General features: G+C 35.9%; 2 pseudogenes across 1 annotated transcript; both read left to right on the forward strand.

Moving 5' to 3' along the window:
* Positions 1 to 512: 512 nt before the first annotated feature.
* Positions 513 to 2,667, forward strand: LOC114288499 (putative UDP-rhamnose:rhamnosyltransferase 1 pseudogene; annotated as a pseudogene). Its single transcript, XR_014340701.1, has one exon. The product of XR_014340701.1 is annotated as a putative UDP-rhamnose:rhamnosyltransferase 1 pseudogene (transcript).
* Positions 2,245 to 7,637, forward strand: LOC145820526 (prohibitin-2, mitochondrial pseudogene; annotated as a pseudogene).
* The last annotated feature ends 332 nt before the right edge of the window (positions 7,638 to 7,969 follow it).

The raw sequence follows: 7,969 nt of genomic DNA on the forward strand, positions 1-7,969 counted from the left end.
ATATAAAAATTACAAACAAAATATGAAAAGTCAATATATTTTCGTATTTTGTTGTATTCAATGAATTTTGTAAAAACTTTTGTACAAATTATATATTTTTTAAATATATTTAGATTATATGTATTTAAAAAATAAAAAAATTACGTAAACTATTAAAAAATTATTAAAATAAAAAAACATGAAAAATGAAAAATTCAATTTTCAATAAAGTGAGTTAAACCAAATAGAAAAAAAAAACAAAAACCAAAGCCAAAAAAAATGTTAAAATATTAAGAGAAAAAGTTAGGGATCATGAAAATTTTTTCATGAAAATGATAATGAAAGAGTTATGATCCTTGGATTACCTTGATTAGTGTGTGGTGCTTTATTCTAAGTGTAATCCAAGAGTCACAAAGCTTTTATAATTATTTTCATAATTTTTTTTTCATGATACCTAACATTGCTGAAATATTAACCACCAGTCAATTTCCTAACTGCCACTCCGTCAGTGCTCTTCCATTTTATATATACGAGAGTTCGAACAGGAAATATTAAAAGTTCTAACCATGGACTCCACAAGTAACCCATCCGTGAGCAAAGCTCAGAAGCTACACATGGTAATGTTCCCATGGTTAGCTTTTGGTCACATGATTCCTTTCTTAGAACTCTCCAAGCTCATAGCCCAAAAGGGTCACACAGTCTCCTTTATATCCACTCCTAAAAACGTCCACAGACTCCCAAAATTGCCTCCAAATCTAGCTCCTCTCATCAATTTAGTGAAGGTTCAATTGCCTAAAGTCGACAAACTCCCTGAAAACGCGGAGTCCACCATCGATCTTCCATATGACAAGGTCAAGTACCTCAAGAAGGCCTAGGATAAGCTCCAACAACCCATCGCTCAACTTCTACAAGATATGGCTTCCGAGTGGGTTATTTACGATTTTGTGCCTTATTGGCTTGGCCCTATTGCCTCCAAACTCGGCATTTCACGTGCCTACTTCAGTATTTTTATTGCTGCTTCATTATGCTTTTTTGGTCCTGCACCGACTTTAATGGGCTTGACTCCAGACCACCGCACAAAACCTGAGGACTTCACTGTACCACCCAAATGGGTGCCCTTTGAATCCACCGTCGCGTTTCGACTCTTTGAGATCAACCGTGTCATTGATGACATAACCGGGTATGATGAAAATATTCCGGCTGCCTATCGTATGGGAGCTACTATTGAAGGCTGCAATGTGTTGGCTGTGAGGAGCTCTCATGAGTTTGAACCTGAATGGTTAAAACCTCTCCAAGAGATTCACCAAAAACCAGTTATACCTGTTGGCCAGCTTCCTCCGATTCTGAATTATGGGGACTACGATGACAACGAGGAATGGAAAGCCATGAAAGAGTGGCTTGACAAGCAGTCAAAAGGGTCAGTGTTCTATGTTGCATTCGGGAGTGAGGCAAAACCGAGTCAAGCCGAAGTCACAGAGATAGCTCTCGGGTTAGAGCTATCCAAGTTACCATTTTTTTTGGGCTCTGAGGACGCAGCGTGGTTTGGGTGACACTGATGTTGTTGAGTTGCCAGATGGGTTTGAGGACAGAATGAAGGGACGCGGGGTGGTGTGGACGAGCTGGGTGCCTCAACTCGAGATACTGAGTCACGACTCAGTAGGTGGGTTTTTGAGTCACTCTGGGTGGAGCTCGGTGGTTGAGGCAATATAGTTCGAGATGTTGGGATCTGGGATCCCGCCCAAGACCTTATAGAAATTATTCTATGCAGAAAAACACACCCACACTCAAGGAGACACAATATTTAACGTGGTTCGGCCTCAATGCCTACGTCCACGGGAGAGTAGCCTGTTATCACTATAACAATGGAGATATTACAGAAAGATTACAATAGAGGAGGAGCTCACACTCTCCTCACTCACCCACTCACCCGTCTCCCTCGCTCACACCGAGGGAGACGGTCTTTCCGCCTCACATATCTCACTCTCTGTGGCTTGCTCTACTCTATCTCAAACCATCCCCTTAGCCTCCATTTATACACTAACAGAATGGAGATGGAGAGGCTGGCCTTGTATATGGCCAGCTATCTTGTGTGTTGGCTTCACATGGCCAGCTCATCTTTGTGACTTTGTAGGTTGGAAGAAGTTGCAACACATGGAGAAGATAATCAACCTTCACATGGGGTGATATCTAAACGACAAGGCTCTTATTTTGTTGACTTTCTTGGCAGAGTAGGGGTTGAATGCTAGGCTTCTGGAGGAGAAGAAGATGGGGTACTCGGTACCCAGAGACGAGCAAGACGGGTGGTTCACGGGGGACTCAGTGGCCGAGTCATTGAGATTGGTGATGGTTGAGACAGAGGGGAAGATATACAGGGAGAGAATCAAAGGAATGAAAGGATTGTTTGTGGACAGGAATGTTCAAGACAAATATGTGAACAACTTGTTGGATTACTTTAAGTCTCACAGAGAGCGAAATGAAGATGCAAAATTGAAGGGACTGAACTAAACCACCCAGTCTCTCTTCTTCTGGAAAACAAACAAGTCTTTATCATTTGTATTTATGGTTTGATGTGGTATATTGTGGTATAATTAATATAATAAGTTTATCATTTGATGTAATATTTTCTGTTATCAATGAAGTAGTAAGTTTAACATTAATATCCGAAAGTTATGAAATATGGCACAACCAGTGTCAAATGTAAACAGTAATGCTAGGTATGATGAAAAACATTTTATGAAAATAATCATGAAAGTTTTGTGACCCTTAGATTACACTTAGAATAAAGCACCACACACTAATCTAGGTAATCCAAGAATCATAACTCTTTCATGATCATTTTCATGAAATTTTTTTTATGATCCATAACTTTTCTGGAAATGTAAATTAAGCAATGATATTTTATTTTTCCTAAGCAATCGTAGTCCAATGTTTAGCATACTTCTAAAGTAGAGATAATTGTTTCACTAGTGTAAGTTCAATGCGTAGCACACTTTCATAATGCATAATATTTTTCTATTTTTGATAATCTTTCGTTAATATTTTAAATATCTCACTTTCATGGTGCTCATCCCTACCACCGTCGTCCACTATCGCTCATGACATCCTCCACCAAGTACATTTGGCCACCATCTTCCTCGGTTGCCAGCCACATCTCACTAGGATTTACTACCTTCGGCAATCACTTTGAGTGGCTGACTGACCATCATCTCTGACTGTTGACAACCACTGAAATCACTACTTCCCATGGCCAACAATTACCTCCGGCACCGCCAACCATATATCTGATCAGTGGCAACCACCTCCAATTGTTGGTAACCAGTTTTGGCCACCACTTTTAACAATGATAACTATTTTCGGCCACCATCAGCAACCATCACCTGCAGCCACCTCTTTCACTTATTTTCAAAATAAAATTTTAAAATATGTATATATCAAGGGATTGATTGGGGTGTTCTAAATAAGTGCACTTTTTGACTTTTTAGACTAAAAAGTAGAGGAAAAAATATATGGTTGTTTGGAATAAATTTTTGATTTTTTACGAAAAAATGTGTGTTAAAATATTGTATAAAATAACAAAATTACTACATTATCCCTACATATATAAATGCCTACTGACAGTGATGGTACTGTCATGCATACAGTGGGCACCTAGGACCAGATTGCCTACGATGTTGTTCGAACTGGACGATGTTGTTCAGCCCGTGGGGGCCCACCACGTGTCTCGTTTTGATAATCGGAACTATTCAATGTGTAGAACTCATCGAGTATCATATAATTATAAAAAATCACGTTGATTGGATGTTAATAGCTATCTGATCGGATTAGATTTTTGTCAACCGTTACTTTGTGCATCATCCACTTGTTTATACAAAATTGATTTGATCATATAATTATCGATATCCGATCAACGTGAGTTTTTACAAACATATAGTAGTAGTTTTACACATTGAACGGTTTCGATTATCAAAACGGGACTTGTGATGGGCCTCCATTGACCCAATAGTACCCATGACATTTCATCCTATATACATATATGTTCTGACAGCACATCATTCCAATAATATTTATTCACATATATATACATATATGTTTTGACAGCACCAGACAGCACCATCATTGCCATGCCAAAACTTGACTTGTACTTTTTTTTTAATTTGTTTTTTATGTATATATTTTTTAAATAGTGATAATTTTTTGACTTTTTTAATAATTTTTTAATTTTTTTGTCTTTTTTCATGGATGCCAAACCAGCCCCAAATATATATTTTGTTTTCGTTTTTACACAAAATAAACATAAACATGTTTTCAAGTTTTTTTTTTTTTTTTTTTTTTTTTTTTTGTAAACTAAAATAGGTGTTTAATTGTTACTAAATGGCACCTTAGTAATGAATTACTACTATCATTTTAAAATCAAAATTTATGTCTCAAAAAGTAAATCTTTTAGTATGAATTTTTCTTTTGTATTGTAAAAATATATTTATCAGAAACATTTTTAAAATTTTGCCAATAATTTTTTTTTTTTTTTTTTTTTTTTGAATTTTCAAAACGACTTTGTAGTAACAACTCACACAACGACTAAAAATTGTCTCTTAATATTTTTTCTAACAATGTTTTTCTTTTAGAGACAAAAAAAATCTCTGAAACCTTTTATACATTGGCACATATGCTCTACTCGCAATGCAATTTTATTAAAAAAAATTAGTATTTCAATCATTTCACTTCAAATTACTATGAATCTTTATGTTGACCAAACTGAGCAGTTCTATAGGTTTACACTTATAAACTATGTTTGGTTTATAAATTTGAAAAAGAATTTAAAAAGAAAAGAGAAAAAAAAGTGTGTAAAATATCGATAAAATGTAATTATATTTTATTCACAATTTACATTTATTTTCCTTTTCAAATCCTACCCAAATCAATGAACTAAACAGTGTTAGTCTGTGTTTTACTAAATGACATCCTCTTCCACGCTCTTCATTAAATTAAATATTGACGGTTGTTCACAAGGTAATCCACGTCCAGCAGATGTCGGGTCTCTCTCTCTCTCTCTCTCTCTCTCTCTCTCTCTCTCTCACACACACACACACACACACAAACCCACACAGATGACTATCTGTGAGAGAGATGGATTAAACTTCGTCTCCTTTCCCTTGTTGCTTCCATCATTATAAATCATGAACCTCAAGTTCGAAATTTTCATCCAATTTTGGGTAAATTATACAAATGGTTTCTGTAATTTATAGGATTTGTCAATTTGATATATGTTGTTTTAATTTGTTCGATTTTGTTCCTTAATTTAATAGATTGTATTATTTTAGTCTAATAAATAACAGTTGTTAAGTTTAGTGGATGGAAAGTCTACACAATTGCTCTATTTTGACAGGGACCAAATTGACACATTGTGTAAATTACAAGAAATTATTATATGCAGATAGGGTACCAAGCTGGCATCCATATGTGGTACCTTTAACTAATGGGAAAATGAGTGAGAGCACTAATTAGTGCCATCATTAATGATGTGGCAATGGGTCCCATCCACTGCCACAGTGTTTTTGTGTCTTTTAAAAAAAAAAAAAAAAGTGTATGCCACATCATTAGTGATTGCTTTAGAGCACCACTTTTAGTGGTCTCTATCATTGTCCTAACTAATAACATATTGACAGCAATTCTTTTTGCACTGCTGGAAAAAGGGGATATGGTGACGTTTTTCTAACGACGTTTTTTTAAACGTCACTATTATTAATATTTAACGGCGTTTTATAAACGTCGCATATTCTTTTAACCAAAACGGCACCGTTTTATAATAGGAGGCATTTAAAAACGCCTCCGAATGCGATAGCCACACGCGCCTTTTCAAACCTTACTTTGTATCTGGGCCCTCTCTCAGCCCTTAGACGCATACATCATTTTGAATCAGAGCTCTCTCTCTCTCTCTCTTAACCCTCTTTAAGCTCCATCGAAGATTCAGATATTCGAAGCTCCATCGAAGCGATTTCGAAGCTTCATAGAAGATTCAGATCTAAGCTCCATCGAAGATTCAGATCGAGGCTCCATCGAAGCGATTTCGAAGCTCCATCGAAGATTCAGATAGAGATTCAGAAATTCAGAAGCTCAGATCTGAACTCTGACCCCTCGATTACTCGCATTTCAAGCTCAAATCGGTACTCTCTCTCTCTCTGTCTCGCTCTACATGAAGCTACATAAATAGAAAGTTTCATTTTCAAGATTTCATAGAAATCATCTACATGAAGCTATATAAACATGATGGAAAATTTGGAGTTATATTTTAAGCTAATCTTCTAATCTGGTGCATTTTGCTAATCTGGTGTCTCTGTATCTGTGTGCTGCTCTGGTGTACCTTTGCTATGTTTTGCTGTATATGTGTTCTAGTATGCTGTTACATTGGTGTATCTATTGTTTCATTAGTGCTTCTGTAGCACAATTGTCTTGTTAGCTGCTGTTTTTTGCTATTTTATGGGCTAAGTTCTATGTGAAATAAAATCTTAAGGGCACTTGACATAATTATGTCAAACTTACAAATTAGAAATTAGTAATCATTCGATTTGCGATTCAATACAAGGCATTTCAATTCATGTTTCAAATCTCGATTTGACGACTATGCTCATAACATTTAATTAAGTCCCAATTTGTAATAAGATTCTCCTTTGTTTGTTGGTGTAATATAAGAACGTCAAGATATACAACCTTGTTTTGGCAGATGAGGTTCATCTCCCATTTGATGATTGCACTTTTAGGCATGAGCCAAAGGCTATTTTAATTACCTGTGACGGGTTTGTGTATTTTGAAGTTAGCATTTTAGCAAGGTATCACATAAAATGGAGAAGCATGATTTCATTTTTATTTTATATCCACTTACGTTTTATTTTATTATATTATTAACTATGAAAGGGTTACTTATTCAGTGATATAGAATCAGTATCTCTGTTTACTTGCGTTCTATCTAAATTCATTCTGACAAACAGGATCATTTTGTGCTTGCACTAACATAAAATGTGTCTAGGTTTATCCTGAAGGAACACATTTGATGATTCCCTAGTTTGAAAGGCCTATTGTTTATGATGTTTGTGCACGTCCCAATCTTGTTGAGAGCTCTTCGAGGAGTCACGATCTCCAAATGGTAAGTTTGTTTTACAGATTTTCTTATATTTATCATGCACAAAATAAAATGGCAACAAAACTTGCTGGTTTATTTTAGTGACTTTTTCCAGATATGGCATACTTGATCTCTTCATAAATTTAAAAGTTTTTGAACTCTTGATTGAAGCCTGGATAAAAAGAATTACGTGCCTCGAAATAAGGTTTCACTTTTATATGGTAGTCAAGGAGGTTAATTTATGGAAACATTTTGATCTTTCTAAATCCCTTTTGTAGATTTGTTTCTTGTTATTCGATCTGGGCTTTACTATTTGCACTAATATTTATTTAGCATTGCTATATGCTAGGAGGTCGATTGTCTTTAATTATTCTGGTATTTAATTCCTGCTATTTGTGCTGAATAGGTTAAGATAGCTTTTCGTGCCCTTACACGCCCTGTGCCAGATCAGATGCCAACAATCTACTGCACTCTTGGTGAAAACTATAATGAGAGAGTGTTGCCTTCTATAGTTCATGAAACACTGAAAGCCGTGGTTGCATAATATAATGCAAGCCAACTGATCACTCAGGAAGAGGTCAGTCAGACATTCCCTCCCCCTCTCCTTTTTCTTTGCAAATTCATTCTATAAGAGTTGAACCCGAGACTTCACACACAAAAGGTGTTACACAACCACTCGGCCAAATGCCTTGGTTGACCAATGTGTAGTTTTGTCTATACATTGGTCAACCAGGAATGGTGGAAGGATTTATGTTTTAGGGTGTGGTCATCCCTCTCTCCATATCACATTTACACTGTTTGTTTTGGCAGAAAAATATTTTTTTGGTAAAATGTTTTCCATTAAAAATATTTTATGACAGTCATGGTGGCGGTGGT

Source organism: Camellia sinensis, chromosome 1, assembly GCF_055761805.1.
Source record: "Camellia sinensis isolate YWXY chromosome 1, ASM5576180v1, whole genome shotgun sequence".
Classification (NCBI taxonomy): Eukaryota; Viridiplantae; Streptophyta; class Magnoliopsida; order Ericales; family Theaceae; genus Camellia; species Camellia sinensis.